Here is a 21,501-nt window from a genome sequence, read left to right on the forward strand (position 1 = left end):
ATCTTGGCAGCTTTCTCCTTCCTCGCCTTCTCCTTCTTTGCAAATGCTTGGGCAGATGATGGCTCGTTCTCAGTCATGACAACTTCATTGTCCTCGAAATCTGGACGGATGGGCAGGTGTTCCTTATCCAACAAATATACGCCCATGCCCATCTTGGAGTCGATGAGCTCCTGAATCTGAGGGCCATATCCACAGCTCCTCTTCTGATCTGCCGCAGTCCTTTTGATTGTTTCCACTATGAGGCTCATCACCTTGAACTTTTGAGGCACATCAAACACATGTAGCAAGTTGATAGCATGGCCTCTGATCATCTTGTGATCTCCAGACTTAGGCAATAAGGTGTGCCTTAGTATCCAATTGATCGTCGGCAATCCTGATAGCAGATAATGCACTGAGCCAAACTTGAACGTGTCAAGTGCTTCGTTCGGAATCTCCTTGTACATGTTGGACATGGAGTTGTGGTCCATCTTTTTCTTGGCATAAATGTCCAAGTCATCTGCTTGCTCCTCTGGGGCATTGATCAGCTTCGCCCATTCCTCAACAGTAGAGTGGTACCTTGTACCCTCTGACATCCATGTGATCCTGCCATCCGGATGAAAGTGTGCTGTGGAGTAGAATTGCATGATCAGCTCCTCGTTCCACTTTGTGAGCTTCTGCCAACAAAGTCTGCAACTCCACACGCACTAAAGCTGTCAAATACTCCAGGGTAGTACTCTTCATTGTCCTTGATATAGGTCCAGTCGACCCATCTCATGTCACATACAATTGGCTTCTTGTCAAGTAGCATTGTCTCATAGAAATCCTGCTGCTCCTTGGTATGAAACCTGTAGTCCACGGCTGTCCTTCTCCTTGAAGCATACGGGTCTGCTTCTCTCCATTTCCTCAGCCCTGAATCTCTCCTGAGCTTCATATCCTCAGCCACAGGATGAGCATCGTTGTGGTCTGGGATTTTGGGCTTTAGCTTTCTCAGGACATTCTCCTCCTCATCCTCTGCAGCTTCAGGCACTGGGGCCTTGTTCTTCTCAGTGGCTGGGATGCTTCTTGTGTTTCTCTTTGGTGCACTCTTAGGCTTAGATGCAGCCTTAGGTGCTTCCTTGGGCTTGGATGCAGCTCCCCCTGACCTTATGGCATCTCCCATTAGCTTGGGTGCCTTGGGCGCTGGTGCAGCTGCCTCTTCTTCCTCTTCCTCTTCCATGATGGAAGCTTTGCCAAGCACTCTAGCCACAGCCTTCTTCACCCTCTCCTTCCTTTTATTGCCCTCAGTTGCAGCTGGCTCTTGGGAAGTGGGCTTCTCAGTTGAGGCTCTAGCCTTTGACATGGGCTGCCTGCCTGCTGGTCTTTTGATTTTCAGACCTGGCTTAGTGCCTTGAGCTGGTTCAATTCTCTTGGAAGTGGCCTCTTCCTCTGCCACATAGTCCTCATCTTCAGAGTCTGAAGTTTTCTTCTTCCTTTGTCTCGTGGCAGCCTTTGGCAAATTGCTAGGAGTGCTCATGCTGCCTTCATCAGATGAACTAGAGGGACTAGTGCCCTCACTCATCACCACTTGCTGCTCTGACAGATTCTGGCTATCACTCTGGTCTGACATGCTGCAAACTGACTGCTGACCCTGTGAATAGATTATAGAGGAGATAGAGTGGATGAGCATCACAAAATGCAGAGATTTTTGCAAAAAGAATGATCCAAAAACTTAGTTTTAGTTTCCCACTGAAATCATCTCGGATCTACCGATTTTCAAACTCGGTGATACCGAAGCAGTTTTGGAACCTAAACTAGTGAACTCGGTAGGACCGAGTCACAGTTCGGTGGCACCGAGACTGCTAGGGTTTCACTGAGTTCAAAAATCGGTCACACCGATAAGTAATTCTCGGTCAGACCGAGTCTCACTTGTGCAATGGCATAAGCCAAATCGGTGGGACCGAGTTTTTCAACTCGGTGGGTCCGAGATAGTTTCGGCGGAAACCTAAACCTAGAATTTTCGAATCAAACCTAATCTATGAGCGTTTTGACTGGATAGAAGTTTATCAAACGTGGCTAGAAACAATATGATCACAATGTGCTAGGAATCAGATTGAGGAATAGCACAAAGATCAAGTCCATACCCTAGTTCGGCGGGGACTTGCTACGGCGGCAACGGCGGGGCAGAATTCCCGTTGACGGCGACGGAGACCAGCGACTGGAGGCTGCTGGCGGCGAGAAGACGATCCGGAGACCTCGAGGGCAGAGCAGGCTATCGCGCGGGCGAAGGGGTTCGGAGAAATTTCCAAATTTTGCCCGTGACTATATATAGCCCGACCCTGTCGGTGTGACCGAGTGGAACAACTCGGTGGCACCGAGATTCATAACTGCGTGCAGTTACTGAAACTCGGTGTGACCGAAAGGTTCAAATCGGTTGCACCGAGATCGAAAACCTAGATCAACTTAATGATCTCGGTAGGACCGAAAGTGGAGTATCGGTCAGACCGAGAATCATAAAGAGGTTTTGGAAGTTTAAGTCTATGACGAATCGGGGACTCCGAGCGCTCCTCACACAGAGTGGTTCGAATCTGACTTGATCAAATTTTGTGATGCAGCATGAATAGAGTTTGAGACGAGAAAAGCATAGATAGCTAGAGGAGGTTCTTAGGCATTCTTGTCCATCCACTTGGCAAAAGAAGATAAAACCAACAATCAAAACAACAAGTGGATGTCCTCGAATGAGTAAAATATGCAATCAGCATGCTCACACAATAAGATGGCAAATGAAATATGTGGCAAGGCATGCACAACCAATTCTAGCATCTATCAAGCAATTTGCGATGACTAGGTCATCTATATATGAGTATATTGACTTAGGAGTCAAGTGAGAACACTTGATCATAGGTCATACTCATCGTTTAAGCTCAAGTGGGGTTACCACTTTTACATAAAGCATTGTTGTGTTCACATCTTTAGAGTTGCTTTAGCTCAAGTCTTAGAGTAAAGCTCCCCCTAGATGTGATATCCCCCCTAAGAGGGATGAACTAACCTTGGGTTTTGTCGATGATGACTTCATGTAGATATTGAAGATGTGGATGCTCAATGTTGATGTAGATCTCTTGGAGCTATCCATTTGAGTGAATTGCACTTTCAATACCTACATGGGTTAGTCCCACAAGGAACAAACAAGGATATCCATAGACATAGAGTGATGCACACAAAAGATGATGTCCATGAAAACTTTTAGGTTACCTTGTCCCTTGTCTTACCAACAAGAGGGTTTGTGACTCCTTGAACTAGTGCAAGATGTGGAAGTTGATTGCACTTGTTCTTGCCAAAATGATAAGAGTGAAGTATGTTGGCGGAGTCACCCTCAAGAACTCTCTAGTTCTTCTTCTTTTGGATCCACATCATCTTGATGGGAATCCTTGGAGTTGTAGTCGTACTTGATGAAGTGGAACTTGAAGTAGTCTTGGGAATCCACTTGACTAAGGTCTTAGGAGCTTCTTCAAATGCATCAATTTCCTCTTGAAGCTTGTCCTTGCCTTTTTGCTCGTAGTCTTGTGGTGGAAGATCATCTTGAGCTTGTGTCCCCTTGAAAGAAGTATACTTCTCTTGTTGAGGGACAAACTTTGTCTTGGGGTATTGATCTTCTTCCCATTCAACTCCATTGGCATTGAACTTTCGTTCAAAACCAACACCTTGATTCTTCCGGTGCATTCCTTGCTTGCGCACAATTTCCTCGAATTGCTTACTCCCGGCAAGGCTTTTGTACACTCCTTTCTCTATAATTCCCTTCAATAAGCTATTTTCTTGCTCAAGTGTAACTTGGCTAAGAGAATCATTAGTGGAATCAAGAGAACTACTAGAAGCAACAATATTGGATTTAGCATGATCATTGTTACTACTAGAGGAAGAATCTTTCTTGTTAGACTTGACTTGAGGCATGTAAGTGGATAAGAGTAAATGCTTGGCAATGTAAGAAGAACTTTTCTTGCGGAGATCATCATTGATTGCCTTTAAGAACTCATGCTCTTGCTCAAGATTGAGCTTTTCAAAGCGTAGTTTCTCATGAGCTCTTAAAAGTTCTCGATGATCTTCGAAGATAGTGTCATGAGCTAACTTAAGAGTTTTTAGTTCTTTAGTTAGAGCCTCAATCTTCTCCTTATCATTGTCACTCGTTTTAGCATGATTAATTGGTCTTTCATCATAGTATTCATCACTAGAGTTGTCACCAAGCAAATCATCACCTAACAAGTCATCTTCATCACTATTGAAATCAACATACTCGGGGTGTGTTACCTTAGGACCTTTGGCCATGAAGCATCTTCCAATTCCTTCATTTGGTGAGTCAAATATGTCGTAGGAGTTGGTTGACACAAGTGCTAGACCGGCAACACCTTCATCTTGAGTATCTTCGGAGTCGGAGTGATAACTTCTCTCGGAGTGGCTGTCGGAGTCGGAGCCGGATACCCATTCACCAACATGAGCTTGATGTCTTCGTCTTGTGTAGCTCCTTGATGATTTTTCCTTCCTTTCCGAATCCTTGCTTCTCCGTGAGTATCTTCGTTCATAACGATCATCTTTACTCCTTCTCTCTCTTGGTGGTGATCCTTTGCTTCTTCTTTTTGGAGAATCTTCTCTTCTCTTGTAGGGAGCCGTACACTCATTGGAATAGTGTCCGGGTCTTCCACAATTGTAACAGTTTCGCTCTCTACTAGAAGATCTTTTGTCATTGTAGGACCTTGACTTGGAGCTTCTATCTTTGCTTCTACTCTTGTAGAACTTGTTGAAGTTCTTCACCATTAAGCTCAATTCTTCATTGAAGTCTTGTTTCTCACTTGATGATGTAGGGGCTTCACATGAGGCTTTATAGGCACCACTTGATTTGTTGTGAAGTTCCTCTTTATCCTTAAGTGACATCTCATGAGCAACAATTCTTCCAATCACCTCCGTTGGCTTGAGATCTTTGTAATTGGGCATCATTTGGATCAATGTGCACACGGTATCATATTTTCCATCCAAGGCTCTTAGGATCTTCTTGATGATGAATCTATCGGTCATCTCTTCACTTCCTAAGCCGGCAATCTCATTTGTGATGAGAGCAAGCCTAGAGTACATTTCAGCGACACCTTCACCATCCTTCATCTTGAACTTGTCAAGTTGGCTTTGAAGCACATCCAACTTGGATTCCTTGACGGAGTCGGTACCTTCGTGCATATCAATCAAAGTGTCCCAAATTTCCTTTGCATTCTCAAGGCGGCTGATTTTGTTGAATTCTTCGGGGCACAATCCGTTGAAGAGAATATCACAAGCTTGAGCATTGTATTGCAACATCTTCAACTCATCCGCGGTAGCTTCACGGTTTGGTTCTCTCCCGTCAAAGAAGTCACCTTGCAAACCAACACACACAATAGCCCAAACAGCGGGGTTATGTCCAAGAATATGCATTTTCATTTTATGCTTCCAACTAGCAAAATTAGTACCATCAAAGTAAGGACCTCTACGGTGATAATTTCCCTCGCTAGACGCCATACTCTCCTAGGTTGTGAAACCAAGGCTATGACCACCAAAAGCTATGGAGATCAAGCAAATGGAGACCAAGGCTCTGATACCACTTGTAGGATCGAAAGTATGTCTAGAGGGGGGGGATGATTAGACTACTTGACCAAATAAAACTTAACCTTTTCCCAATTTTAGTTCTTGGCAGATTTTAGCTAATTTAGGACAAGTCAAGCAATCATCACATCACTCAAGCAAGCATGCAAAGAGTTTATGGGCAGCGGAAAGTAAAGCATGCAACTTGCGAGAATGTAAAGGGAAGGGTTTGGAGAATTCAAACGCTATTGGAGACATGGATGTTTTTCCCGTGGTTCGGATAGGTGGTGCTATCCTACATCCATGTTGATGGAGACTTCAACCCACGAAGGGTAACGATTGCGCGAGTCCACACAGGGCTCCACCCACGAAGGGTCCACGAAGAAGCAACCACCCACAAAGGGTCCACGAAGAAGCAACCTTGTCTATCCCACCATGGCCATCGCCCACACAGGACTTGCCTCACTAGTGGTAGATCTTCACGAAGTAGGCGATCTCCTTGCCCTTACAAACTCCTTGGTTCAACTCCACAATCTTGTCGGAGGCTCCCAAGTGACACCTAGCCAATCTAGGAGACACCACTCTCCAAGAAGTAACAAATGGTGTGTAGGTAATGAACTCCTTGCTCTTGTGCTTCAAATGATAGTCTCCCCAACAATCAACTCTCTCTCATAGGATTTGGATTTGGTGGAAAGAGGGTTTTTGTGGAAAGCAACTTGGGAAGGCTAGAGATCAAGATTCATATGGTAGGAATGGAATGTCTTGATCTCAACACATGAGTAGGTGGTTCTCTCTCAGAACATATGAGTTGGAATGGTGTGTGTGTTCTGATGGCTCTCTCACTTAATGAGAAGGAGGTGGAGGGGTATATATAGCCTCCACACAAAATCCAACCGTTACACACAGTTTTCCAATCTCGGTGGGACCGAATCAGAAAACTCGGTCTGACCGAAATAGTAAACCTAGTGATCGTTAGGAATTTCGGTGGGACTGACATGCAACTCGGTAGGACCGATTTGGTTAGGGTTTGGGCATAACGTAATCTCGGTGTGACCGATTACACAAACTCGGTGAGACCGAATTTGGTAATTAGCTAACCAGAGAGTTGGTCAGGCAAACTCGGTGGGACCGATTTGCTCTTTCGGTGAGACCGAGTGGAACTCGGTGAGACCGAAAAGTTACAAAGGGGAAACACTGGGTTTACATTGCAATCTCGGTGGGACCGATTCGCTCTTTCGGTAAGACCGAAAAGTTACGAAAGGGAAACAGAGAGTTTGCAACCCTATCTCGGTGAGACCGAGATCCTTATCGGTAGAACCGAATTGCTAGGGTTTGGCAGTGGCTAATGACAAGTGAAACTCGGTGGCGCCGGATAGGAAGAATCGGTAGGACCGAGTTTGGCTTAGGGTTTAGGTCATATGTGGATATGGGAAAGTAGTTGAGGGTTTTGGAGCATATCACTAAGCACATGAAGCAAGAGGCTCATTAAGCAACACCTCATCCCTCCTTGATAGTATTGGCTTTTCCTATGGACTCAATGTGATCTTGGATCACTAAAATATAAAAGTGAAGAGTCTTGAGCTTTTGAGCTTGAGCCAATCCTTTGTCCTTAGCATTTTGAGGGTTCCACTTTCACATCCATGCCATGCCAATCATTGAGCTTTCCTGAAATAATCATCTTGGAATAGCATTAGCTCAATGAGCTATATGTTGTTATGAATTACCAAAACCACCTAGGGATAGTTGCACTTTCAAACTGGGTGATTATAAAGGAGCTCTACAGGTGTTTCCAAAGGTACATGTTGGGTTGGCGTATTTCGAGATTAGGATTTTTCACTCCGATTGTCGGAGAGGTCTCTCTGGGCCCTCTCGGTAATGCACATCACATAAGCTTGCAAGCATTGCAACTAATGAGTTAGTTGTGAGATGATGTATTACAGAATGAGTAAAGAGACTTGCCAGTAACGAGATTGAACTAGGTATTGAGATACCGATGATCGAATCTCGGGCAAGTAACAAACCAATGACAAAGGGAACAACGTATGTTGTTATGCGGTCTGACCGATAAAGATCTTCGTAGAATATGTAGGAGCCAATATGAGCATCCAGGTTCCGCTATTGGTTATTGACCGGAGACGTGTCTCGGTCATGTCTACATTGTTCTCGAACCCGTAGGGTCCGCACGCTTAAGGTTTCGATGACAGTTATATTATGAGTTTATGAGGTTTGATGTACCAAAGGAGTTCGGAGTCCCGGATGAGATTGGGGACATGACGAGGAGTCTCGAAATGGTCGAGACGTAAATATCGATATATTGGACGACTATATTCGGACATCGGAAAGGTTCTGAGTGGTTCGGGTATTTTTCGGAGTACCAGGGAGTTAGGGGAGAGGAAGAGGCAGACCGCGCCCCCCCCATTGACTAGTCCGAATTGGACTAGGGGGAGGGGCGGCAACCCCTCCTTGCTTCTCTTCCCTCTTCCCCTTCCTTGTCTCCTACTTCTACTACTTGGAAGGACTCCTAGATGGACTAGGAAAGGGGAATCCTACTCCCGGTGGGAGTAGGACTCCCCTAGGGCGCGCCATAGAGAGGGCCGGCCCTCCCCTCCTCCACTCCTTTATATACGGGGGCAGGGGGCACCCCATATATACACAAGTTGATCTTCATGATCGTTCTCTTAGCCGTGTGCGGTGCCCCCCTCCATCATACTCCTCGATAATATTATAGCGGTGCTTAGGCGAAGCCCTGCGACGGTAGAACATCAAGATCGTCACCACGCCGTCGTGCTGACGGAACTCTTCCCCGACACTTTGCTGGATCGGAGTCCGAGGATCGTCATCGAGCTGAACGTGTGCTAGAACTCAGAGGTGCCGTAGTTTCGGTGCTTGATCGGTCGGGTCGCGAAGACGTACGACTACATCAACCGCGTTGTCATAACGCTTCCGCTGTCGGTATACGAGGGTACGTAGACAACACTCTCCCCTCTCATTGCTATGCATCACCATGATCTTGCGTGTGCGTAGGAAATTTTTGAAATTACTACATTCCCCAACAGTGGCATCCGAGCCTAGGTTTTATGTGTAGATGTTATATGCACGAGTAGAACACAAGTGAGTTGTGGGCGATATAAGTCATACTGCTTACCAGCATGTCATACTTTGGTTCGGCGGTATTGTTGGATGAAGCGGCCCGGACCGGCATTACGCGTACGCTTACGCGAGACTGGTTCTACCGACGTGCTTTGCACACAGGTGGCTGGCGGGTGTCAGTTTCTCCAACTTTAGTTGAACCGAGTGTGGCTATGCCCGGTCCTTGCGAAGGTTAAAACAGCACCAACTTGACAAACTATCGTTGTGGTTTTGATGCGTAGGTAAGAACGGTTCTTACTAAGCCCAGTAGCAGCCACGTAAAACTTGCAACAAGAAAGTAGAGGACGTCTAACTTGTTTTTGCAGGGCATGTTGTGATGTGATATGGTCAAGACGTGATGAGATATAAGTTGTTGTATGAGATGATCATGTTTTGTTGAAGTTATCGGCAACTGGCAAAATCCTTATGGTTGTCTCTCTATTGCATAAGATGCAAGCGCCCAATAATTGCTTTACTTTATCGCTATGCGATAGCAATAGTTGCAAGAGCAATTGTTGACGAGACAACCACATGACGACACATTGATATAGATCAAGATGATGGAGATCATGGTGTCATGCCGGTGACGATAGAGATCATGACAGTACTTTGGAGATGGAGATCAAAGGCGCAAGATGATGATGGCCATCATGTCACATATTTTGATTGCATATAATGTTTATCTTTTATACATCTTATTTTGCTTAGTTTGACGGTAGCATTTTAAGATGATCTCTCACTAATTATCAAGAAGTGTTCTCCCTGAGTATGCACCGTTGCGAAAGTTCTTCGTGCTGAGACACCACGTGATGATCGGGTGTGATAGGCTCTACGTTTGAATACAACGGGTGCAAAACAGTTGTACACGCGGAATACTCAGGTTAAACTTGACGAGCCTAGCATATACAGATATGGCCTCGGAGCACGGAGACCGAAAGGTCAAACGTGAATCATATAGTAGATATGATCAACATAGTGATGTTCACCATTGAAAACTACTCCATCTCATGTGATGATCGGACATGGTTTAGTTGATTTGGATCACGTGATCACTTAGATGACTAGAGAGATGTCTGTCTAAGTGGGAGTTCTTAAGTAATATGATTAATTGAACGTAAATTTATCATGAACTTAGTCCTGGTAGTATTTTGCAAATCATGTTGTAGATCAATAGCTCGCGTTGTTTCTTCCCCGTGTTTATTTTGATATGTTCCTAGAGAAAATTATGTTGAAAGATGTTAGTAGCAATGATGCAGATTGGATCCGTGATCTGAGGTTTATCCTCATTGCTGCACAGAAGAATTATGTCCTTGATGCACCACTAGGTGATAGACCTATTGCAGGAGCAGATGCAGACGTTATGAACGTTTGGCTAGCTCAATATGATGACTACTTGATAGTTTAGTGCACCATGCTTAACGGCTTATAATCGGGACTTCAAAGATGTTTTGAATGTCATGGACCATATGAGATGTTCCAGGAGTTGAAGTTAATATTTCAAGCAAATACCCGAGTTGAGAGATATGAAGTCTCCAACAAGTTCTATAGCTAAAAGATGGAGGAGAATCGCTCAACTAGTGAGCATGTGCTCAGATTGTCTGGGTACTACAATCGCTTGAATCAAGTGGGAGTTAATCTTCCAGATAAAATAGTGATTGACAGAATTCTCTAGTCACCATCACCAAGTTAGTAGAACTTCGTGATGAACTATAGTATGCAAGGGATGACGAAAACGACTCTCGAGCTTTTCATGATGATGAAATCGATGAAGGTAGAAATCGAGAAAAACATCAAGTGTTGATGGTTGACAAGATCACTAATTTCAAGAAAAGGGCAAAGGGAAAAGGGGGAACTTCAAGAAAAACAACAAGCAAGTTGTTGCTCAAGTGAAGAAGCCCAAGTCTGGTCCTAAGCCTGAGACTAAGTGCTTCTACTACAAAGGGACTGGTCACTGGAAGCGGAACTACCCCAAGTGATTGGCGGATAAGAAGGATGGCAAAGTGAACATAAGTATATTTGATATACATGGTATTGATGTGTACTTTACTAGTGTTTATAGCAACCCCTCAGTATTTGATACTAGTTCAGTTGCTAAGATTAGTAACTCGAAACGGGAGTTGCAGAATAAACAGAGACTAGTTAAGGGTGAAGTGACGATGTGTGTTGGAAGTGGTTCCAAGATTGATATGATCATCATCGCACACTCCCTATACTTTTGGGATTAGTGCTGAACCTAAATAAGTGTTATTTGGTGTTTGTGTTGAGCATGAATATGATTTGATCATGTTTATTGTAATACAATTATTCATTTATGTAAGAGAATAAATTGTTGTTCTGTTTACATGAATAAAACCTTATATGGTTACACACCCAATGAAAATAGTTCATTGGATCTCGATCATAGTGATACACATATTCATAATATTGAAACCAAAAGATGCGAAGTTAATAATGACAATGCAACTTATTTGTGGCACTGCCGTTTAGGTCATATTGGTGTAAAGCGCATGAAGAAACTCCATGCTGATGGGATTTTGGAATCACTTGATTATGAATCACTTGGTGCTTGCGAACCATGCCTTATGGGCAAGATGACTAAAGACACCATTCTCCGGAACAATGGAGCGAGCAACTGACTTATTGGAAATAATACATACCGATGTATGCGATCCAATGAGTGTTGAAGCTCGCGGCAGGTATCGTTATTTTTTGACCTTCACATATGATTTGAGCAGATATGGGTATATCTTCTTGATAAAACATAAGTCTAAAACATTTGAAAAGTTCAAATAATTTCAGAGTGAAGTGGAAAATCATCGTAACAAGAAAAATAAAGTTTCTACGATCTGATCGCGGAGACAAATATTTGAGTTACGAGTTTGGTCTTCAATTAAAACTATGTGGAATAGTTTCACAAATTCATGCCACCTGGAACACCACAACATAATGGTGTGTTCGAACGTCATAACCGTACTTTATTGGATATAGTGCAATCTATGATGTTTCTTTCCGATTTACCACTATAGTTTTGGGGTTATGCATTAGAGACAGCTGCATTCACGAAAAAAAGGGTACCATCTAAATCCGTTGAGACGACACTGTATGAACTGTGGTTTGGCAAGAAACCAAAGTTGTCATTTCTTAAAGTTTGGGGTTGCAATGCTTATAAGAAAAAGTTTCATCCTGATAAGCTCAAACCCAAATCGGAGAAATGTGTCTTCATAGGATACCCAAAGAAGACAGTTGGGTACACCTTCTATCACATATCCGAAGGCAAGACATTCGTTGATAAGAATGGATCCTTTCTAGAGAAGGAGTTTCTCTCAAAAGAAGTGAGTGGGAGGAAAGTAGAACTTGATGAGGTAATTGTACCTGCTCCCTTATTGGAAAGTAGTACATCACAGAAACCGGTTTCTATGGCACCTACACCAATTAGTGAGGAAGCTAATGATGATGATCATGAAACTTCAGAACAAGTTACTACTGAACCTCGTAGATCAACCAGAGTAAGATCCGCACCAGAGTGGTACGGTAATCCTGTTCTGAAAGTCATGCTACTAGATCATGATGAACCTATGAACTATGAAGAAGCGATGGTGAGCCCAGATTCCGCAAAATGGCTTGAAGCCATGAAATCTGAGATGGGATCCATGTATGAGAACAAAGTGTGGACTTTGGTTGACTTGCCCAATGATCGGCAAGCAATTGAGAATAAATGGATCTTCAAGAAGAAGACTGACGCTGACGGTAATGTTACTGTCTACAAAGCTCGATTTGTCACAAAAGGTTTTTCGACAAGTTCAAGGGATTGACTACGATGAGACCTTCTCACCCGTAGCAATGCTTAAGTCTGTCCGAATCATGTTAGCAATTGCCGCATTTTATGATTATGAAATTTGGCAGATGGATGTCAAAACTGCATTCCTGAATGGATTTATGGAAGAAGAGTTGTATATGATGCAGCCGGAAGGTTTTGTCAATCCAAAAGGAGCTAACAAAGTGTGCAAGTTCCAGCGATCCATTTATGGACTGGTGCAAGCCTCTCGGAGTTGGAATAAACGCTTTGATAGTGTGATCAAAGCATTTGGGTTTGTACATACTTTTGGAGAAGCCTGTATTTACAAGAAAGTGAGTGGGAGCTCTGTAGCATTTCTGATATTATATGGATGACATATTGCTAATCGGAAATGATATAGAATTTCTGGATAGCATAAAAGGATACTTGAATAAGAGTTTTTCAATGAAAGACCTCGGTGAAGCTGCTTACATATTGGGCATTAAGATCTATAGAGATAGATCAAGACGCTTAATTGGACTTTCACAAAGCACATACCTTGACAAAGTTTTGAAGAAGTTCAAATTGGATCAAGAAAAGAAAGGATTCTTGCCTGTGTTACAAGGTGTGAAGTTGAGCAAGACTCAAAGCCCGACCACGGCAGAAGATAGAAAGAGAATGAAAGTCATTCCCTATGCCTCAGCCATAGGTTCTATAAAGTATGCCATGCTGTGTACCAGATCTATTGTATACCCTACACTGTTTTTGGCAAGGGGGTACAATAGTGATCTAGGAGTAGATCACTGGACAGCGGTCAAAATTATCCTTAGTGGAATAAGGATATGTTTCTCGATTATGGAGGTGACAAAAGGTTCATCGTAAAGGGTTACATCGATGCAAGTTTTGACACTGATCTAGATGACTCTAAGTCTCAATCTGGATACATATTGAAAGTGGGAGCAATTAGCTAGAGTAGCTCCGTGTAGAGCATTGTTGACATACAAATTTGCAAAATACTTACGGATCTGAATGTGACAGACCCGTTGACTAAAATTATCTCACAAGCAAAACATGATCACACCTTAGTACTCTTTGGGTGTTAATCATATAGCGATGTGAACTAGATTACTGACTCTAGTAAATCCTTTGGGTGTTGGTCACATGTTGATGTGAACTATGGGTGTTAATCACATGATGATGTGAACTATCGATGTTAATCACATGGTGATGTGATCTAGATTATTGACTCTAGTGCAAGTGGGAGACTGAAGGAAATATGCCCTAGAGGCAATAATAGTTATTGTTTATTTCCTTATTTCATGATAAATGTTTATTATTCATGCTAGAATTGTATTAACCGGAAACATAATACATGTGTGAATACATAGACACACAGAGTGTCACTAGTATGCCTCTACTTGACTAGCTCGTTGATCAAAGATGGTTATGTTTCCTAACCATAGACAAAGAGTTGTTATTTGATTAACGGGATCACATCATTAGGAGAATGATGTGATTGACTTGACCCATTCCGTTAGCTTAGCACTCGATCGTTTAGTATGTTGCTATTGCTTTCTTCATGACTTATACATGTTCCTATGACTATGAGATTATGCAACTCCCGTTTACCGGAGAAACACTTTGTGTGCTACCAAACGTCACAACGTAACTGGGTGATTATAAAGGAGCTCTACAGGTGTCTCCAAAGGTACATGTTGGGTTGGCGTATTTCGAGATTAGGATTTGTCACTCCGATTGTCGGAGAGGTCTCTCTGGGCCCTCTCGGTAATGCACATCACATAAGCCTTGCAAGCATTGCAACTAATGAGTTAGTTGCGAGATGATGTATTACGAACGAGTAAAGAGACTTGCCGGTAACGAGATTGAACTAGGTATTGAGATACCGACGATCGAATCTCGGGCAAGTAACATACCGATGACAAAGGGAACAACGTATGTTGTTATGCGGTCTGACCGATAAAGATCTTTGTAGAATATGTAGGAGCCAATATGAGCATCCAGGTTCCGCTATTGGTTATTGACCGGAGACGTGTCTCGGTCATGTCTACATTGTTCTCGAACCCGTAGGGTCCGCACGCTTAAGGTTTCGATGACAGTTATATTATGAGTTTATGAGTTTTGATGTACCGAAGGAGTTCGGAGTCCCGGATGAGATCGGGGACATGACGAGGAGTCTCGAAATGGCCGAGACGTAAAGATCGATATATTGGACGACTATATTCGGACATCGGAAAGGTTCCGAGTGGTTCGAGTATTTTTCGGAGTACCAGGGAGTTACGGGAATACGGGGGAAGAAGTATATGGGCCTTATTGGGCTTTAGGGGAGAGGAAGAGGCAGGCCGCGCCCCCCCCCATTGACTAGTCCGAATTGGACTAGGGGGAGGGGCGGCGCCCCCTCCTTCCTTCTCTTCCCTCTTCCCCTTCCTTGTCTCCTACTCCTACTACTTGGAAGGACTCCTAGTTGGACTAGGAAAGGGGGAATCCTACTCCCGGTGGGAGTAGGACTCCCCTAGGGCGCGCCATAGAGAGGGCCGGCCCTCCCCTCCTCCACTCCTTTATATACGGGGGCAGGGGGCACCCCATAGACACACAAGTTGATCTTCGTGATCGTTCTCTTAGCCATGTGCAGTGCCCCCTCCACCATACTCCTCGATAATATTATAGCGGTGCTTAGGCGAAGCCCTGCGACGGTAGAACATCAAGATCGTCACCACACCATCATGCTGACGGAACTCTTCCCCAACACTTTGCTGGATCGGAGTCCGGGGATCGCCATCGAGCTGAACGTGTGCTAGAACTCAGAGGTGTCGTAGTTTCGGTGCTTGATCGGTCGGGTCGCGAAGACGTATGACTACATCAACCGCGTTGTCATAACGCTTCCGCTGTCGGTCTACGAGGGTACGTAGACAACACTCTCCCCTCTCGTTGTTATGCATCACCATGATCTTGCGTGTGCGTAGGAAATTTTTGAAATTACTACGTTCCCCAACAGTGGCATCCGAGTCTAGGTTTTATGTGTTGATGTTATATGCACGAGTAGAACACAAGTGAGTTGTGGGCGATATAAGTCATACTGCTTACCAGCATGTCATACTTTGGTTCGGCGGTATTGTTGGATGAAGCGGCCCGGACCGACATTACGCGTACGCTTACGCGAGACTGGTTCTACCGACGTGCTTTGCACACAGGGGTCTGGCGGGTGTCAGTTTCTCCAACTTTAGTTGAACCGAGTGTGGCTATGCCCGGTCCTTGCGAAGGTTAAAACATCACCAACTTGACAAACTACCGTTGTGGTTTTGATGCGTAGGTAAGAACGGTTCTTACTAAGCCCAGTAGCAGCCACGTAAAAATTGCAACAACAAAGTAGAGGACGTCTAACTTGTTTTTGCAGGGCATGTTGTGATGTGATATGGTCAAGACATGATGAGATATAAGTTGTTGTATGAGATGATCATGTTTTGTTGAAGTTATCGGCAACTGGCAAAATCCTTATGGTTGTCTCTCTATTGCATAAGATGCAAGCGCCCAATAATTGCTTTACTTTATCGCTATGCGATAGCAATAGTTGCAAGAGCAATTGTTGACGAGACGACCACGTGACAACACATTGATATAGATCAAGATGATGGAGATCATGGTGTCATGCCGGTGACGATAGAGATCATGACAGTACTTTGGAGATGGAGATCAAAGGCGCAAGATGATGATGGCCATATCATGTCACATATTTTGATTGCATATAATGTTTATCTTTTATACATCTTATTTTTCTTAGTTTGACGGTAGCATTTTAAGATGATCTCTCACTAATTATCAAGAAGTGTTCTCCCTGAGTATGCACCGTTGCGAAAGTTCTTCGTGCTGAGACACCACGTGATGATCGGGTGTGATAGGCTCTACGTTCAAATACAACGGGTGCAAAACAGTTGCACACGCGGAATACTCAGGTTAAACTTGACGAGCCTAGCATATACAGATATGGCCTCGGAACACGGAGACCGAAAGGTCGAACGTGAATCATATAGTAGATATGATCAACATAGTGATGTTCACCATTGAAAACTACTCCATCTCACGTGATGATCGGACATGGTTTAGTTGATTTGGATCACGTGATCACTTAGATGACTAGAGAGATGTCTGTCTAAGTGCGAGTTCTTAAGTAATATGATTAATTGAACTTAAATTTATCATGAACTTAGTCCTGGTAGTATTTTGCAAATCATGTTGTAGATCAATAGCTCGCGTTGTTGCTTCCCTGTGTTTATTTTGATATGTTCCTAGAGAAAATTGTGTTGAAAGATGTTAGTAGCAATGATGCGGATTGGATCCGTGATCTGAGGTTTATCCTCATTGCTGCACAGAAGAATTATGTCCTTGATGCACCGCTAGGTGACAGACCTATTGCAGGAGCAGATGCAGACGTTATGAACGTTTGGCTAGCTCAATATGATGACTACTTGATAGTTTAGTGCACCATGCTTAACGGCTTAGAATCGGGACTTCAAAGACGTTTTGAACGTCATGGACCATATGAGATGTTCCAGGAGTTGAAGTTAATATTTCAAGCAAATACCCGAGTTGAGAGATATGAAGTCTCCAACAAGTTCTATAGCTAAAAGATGGAGGAGAATCGCTCAACTAGTGAGCATGTGCTCAGATTGTCTGGGTACTACAATCGCTTGAATCAAGTGGGAGTTAATCTTCCAGATAAAATAGTGATTGACAGAATTCTCTAGTCACCATCACCAAGTTAGTAGAACTTCGTGATGAACTATAGTATGCAAGGGATGACGAAAACGACTCCCGAGCTTTTCATGATGATGAAATCGATGAAGGTAGAAATTGAGAAAAACATCAAGTGTTGATGGTTGACAAGATCACTAGTTTCAAGAAAAGGGCAAAGGGAAAAAGGGGAACTTCAAGAAAACAACAAGCAAGTTGCTGCTCAAGTGAAAAAGCCCAAGTCTGGTCCTAAGCCTGAGACTAAGTGCTTCTACTGCAAAGGGACTGGTCACTGGAAGCGGAATTACCCCAAGTGATTGGCGGATAAGAAGGATGGCAAAGTGAACATAAGTATATTTGATATACATGTTATTGATGTGTACTTTACTAGTGTTTATAGCAACCCCTCAGTATTTGATACTAGTTCAGTTGCTAAGATTAGTAACTCGAAACGGGAGTTGCAGAATAAACAGAGACTAGTTAAGGGTGAAGTGACGATGTGTGTTGGAAGTGGTTCCAAGATTGATATGATCATCATCGCACACTCCCTATACTTTGGGGATTAGTGTTGAACCTAAATAAGTGTTATTTGGTGTTTGCGTTGAGCATGAATATGATTTGATCATGTTTATTGTAATACGGTTATTCATTTAAGTAAGAGAATAAATTGTTGTTCTGTTTACATGAATAAAACCTTATATGGTTACACACCCAATGAAAATAGTTCATTGGATCTCGATCATAGTGATACACATATTCATAATATTGAAACCAAAAGATGTGAAGTTAATAATGATAGTGCAACTTATTTGTGGCACTGCCGTTTAGGTCATATTGGTGTAAAGCGCATGAAGAAACTCCATGCTGATGGGATTTTGGAATCACTTGATTATGAATCACTTGGTGCTTGCGAACCATGCCTTATGGGCAAGATGACTAAAGACACCGTTCTCCGGAACAATGGAGCGAGCAACTGACTTATTGGAAATAATACATACTGATGTATGCGATCCGATGAGTGTTGAAGCTCGCGGCAGGTATCGTTATTTTCTGACCTTCACATATGATTTGAGCAGATATGGGTATATCTTCTTGATGAAACATAAGTCTGAAAACATTTGAAAAGTTCAAAGAATTTCAGAGTGAAGTGGAAAATCATCGTAACAAGAAAATAAAGTTTCTACGATCTGATCGCGGAGACAAATATTTGAGTTACGAGTTTGGTCTTCAATTAAAACTATGTGGAATAGTTTCACAAATTCATGCCACCTGGAACAGCACAGCATAATGGTGTGTTTGAACGTCATAACCGTACTTTATTGGATATAGTGCAATCTATGATGTTTCTTACCGATTTACCACTATAGTTTTGGGGTTATGCATTAGAGACAGCTGCATTCACGAAAAAAGGGGCACCATCTAAATCCGTTGAGACGACACTGTATGAACTGTGGTTTGGCAAGAAACCAAAGTTGTCGTTTCTTAAAGTTTGGGGTTGCAATGCTTAAAAGAAAAAGTTTCATCCTGATAAGCTCAAACCCAAATCGGAGAAATGTGTCTTCATAGGATACCCAAAGAAGACAGTTGGGTACACCTTCTATCACAGATCCGAAGGCAAGACATTCGTTGCTAAGAATGGATCCTTTCTAGAGAAGGAGTTTCTCTCGAAAGAAGTGAGTGGGAGGAAAGTAGAACTTGATGAGGTAACTGTACCTGCTCCCTTATTGGAAAGTAGTACATCACAGAAACCGGTTTCTGTGACACCTACACCAATTAGTGAGGAAGCTAATGATGATGATCATGAAACTTCATAACAAGTTACTACTAAACCTCGTAGATCAACCAGAGTAAGATCCGCACCAGAGTGGTACGGTAATCCTGTTCTGAAAGTCATGCTACTAGATCATGATGAACCTATGAACTATGAAAAAGCGATGGTGAGCCCAGATTCCGCAAAATGGCTTGAAGCCATGAAATCTGAGATGGGATCCATGTATGAGAACAAAGTGTGGACTTTGGTTGACTTGCCCAATGATCGGCAAGCAATTGAGAATAAATGGATCTTTAAGAAGAAGACTGACGCTGACGGTAATGTTACTGTCTACAAAGCTCGATTTGTCACAAAAGGTTTTTCGACAAGTTCAAGGGATTGACTATGATGAGACCTTCTCACCCGTAGCGATGCTTAAGTCTGTCCGAATCATGTTAGCAATTGCCGCATTTTATGATTATGAAATTTGGCATATGGATGTCAAAACTGCATTCCTGAATGGATTTATGGAAGAAGAGTTGTATATGATGCAGCCGGAAGGTTTTGTCAATCCAAAAGGAGCTAACAAAGTGTGCAAGCTGCAGCGATATATTTATGGACTGGTGCAAGCCTCTCGGAGTTGGAATAAACGCTTTGATAGTGTGATCAAAGCATTTGGGTTTGTACATACTTTTGGAGAAGCTTGTATTTACAAGAAAGTGAGTGGGAGCTCTGTAGCATTTCTGATATTATATGGATGACATATTGCTAATCGGAAATGATATAGAATTTCTGGATAGCATAAAAGGATACTTGAATAAGAGTTTTTCAATGAAAGACCTCGGTGAAGCTGCTTACATATTGGGCATTAAGATCTATAGAGATAGATCAAGACGCTTAATTGGACTTTCACAGAGCACATACCTTGACAAAGTTTTGAAGAAGTTTAAAATGGATCAAGCAAAGAAAGGATTCTTGCCTGTGTTATAAGGTGTGAAGTTGAGCAAGACTCAAAGCCCGACCACGGCAGAAGATAGAAAGAGAATGAAAGTCATTCCCTATGCCTCAGCCATAGGTTCTATAAAGTATGCCATGCTGTGTACCAGATCTATTGTATACCCTACACTGTTTTTGGCAAGGGGGTACAATAGTGATCTAGGAGTAGATCACTGGACAGCGGTCAAAATTATCCTTAGTGGAATAAGGATATGTTTCTCGATTATGGAGGTGACAAAAGGTTCATCGTAAAGGGTTACATCGATGCAAGTTTTGACACTGATCTAGATGACTCTAAGTCTCAATCTGGATACATATTGAAAGTGGGAGCAATTAGCTAGAGTAGCTCCGTGCAGAGCATTGTTGACATAGAAATTTGCAAAATACTTACGGATCTGAATGTGACAGACCCGTTGACTAAAATTATCTCACAAGCAAAACATGATCACACCTTAGTACTCTTTGGGTGTTAATCACATAGCGATGTGAACTAGATTACTGACTCTAGTAAACCCTTTGGGTGTTGGTCACATGTCGATGTGAACTATGGGTGTTAATCACATGATGATGTGAACTATCGATGTTAATCACATGGTGATGTGATCTAGATTATTGACTCTAGTGCAAGTGGGAGACTGAAGGAAATATGCCCTAGAGGCAATAATAGTTATTATTTATTTCCTTATTTCATGATAAATGTTTATTATTCATGCTAGAATTGTATTAACCGGAAACATAATACATGTGTGAATACATAGACACACAGAGTGTCACTAGTATGCCTCTACTTGACTAGCTCGTTGATCAAAGATGGTTATGTTTCCTAACCATAGACAAAGAGTTGTTATTTGATTAACGGGATCACATCATTAGGAGAATGATGTGATTGACTTGACCCATTCCGTTAGCTTAGCACTCGATCGTTTAATATGTTGCTATTGCTTTCTTCATGACTTATATATGTTCCTATGACTATGAGATTATGCAACTCCCGTTTACCGGAGGAACACTTTGTGTGCTACCAAACGTCACAACGTAACTGGGTGATTATAAAGGAGCTCTACAGGTGTCTCCAAAGGTACATGTTGGGTTGGCGTATTTCGAGATTAGGATTTGTCACTCCGATTGTCGGAGAGGTCTCTCTGGGCCCTCTCGGTAATGCACATCACATAAGCCTTGCAAGCATTGCAACTAATGAGTTGGTTGCGAGATGATGTATTACAGAACGAGTAAAGAGACTTGCCGGTAACGAGATTGAACTAGGTATTGAGATACCGACGATCGAATCTCGGGCAAGTAACATACCGATGACAAAGGGAACAACGTATGTTGTTATGCGGTCTGACCGATAAAGATCTTCGTAGAATATGTAGGAGCCAATATGAGCATCCAGGTTCCGCTATTGGTTATTGACCGGAGACGTGTCTCGGTCATGTCTACATTGTTCTCGAACCCGTAGGGTCCGCACGCTTAAGGTTTCGATGACAGTTATATTATGAGTTTATGAGTTTTGATGTACCGAAGGAGTTCGGAGTCCCGGATGAGATCGGGG

This window comes from Triticum aestivum, chromosome 6A (assembly GCF_018294505.1).
Source record: "Triticum aestivum cultivar Chinese Spring chromosome 6A, IWGSC CS RefSeq v2.1, whole genome shotgun sequence".
NCBI classification, from domain to species: domain Eukaryota; kingdom Viridiplantae; phylum Streptophyta; class Magnoliopsida; order Poales; family Poaceae; genus Triticum; species Triticum aestivum.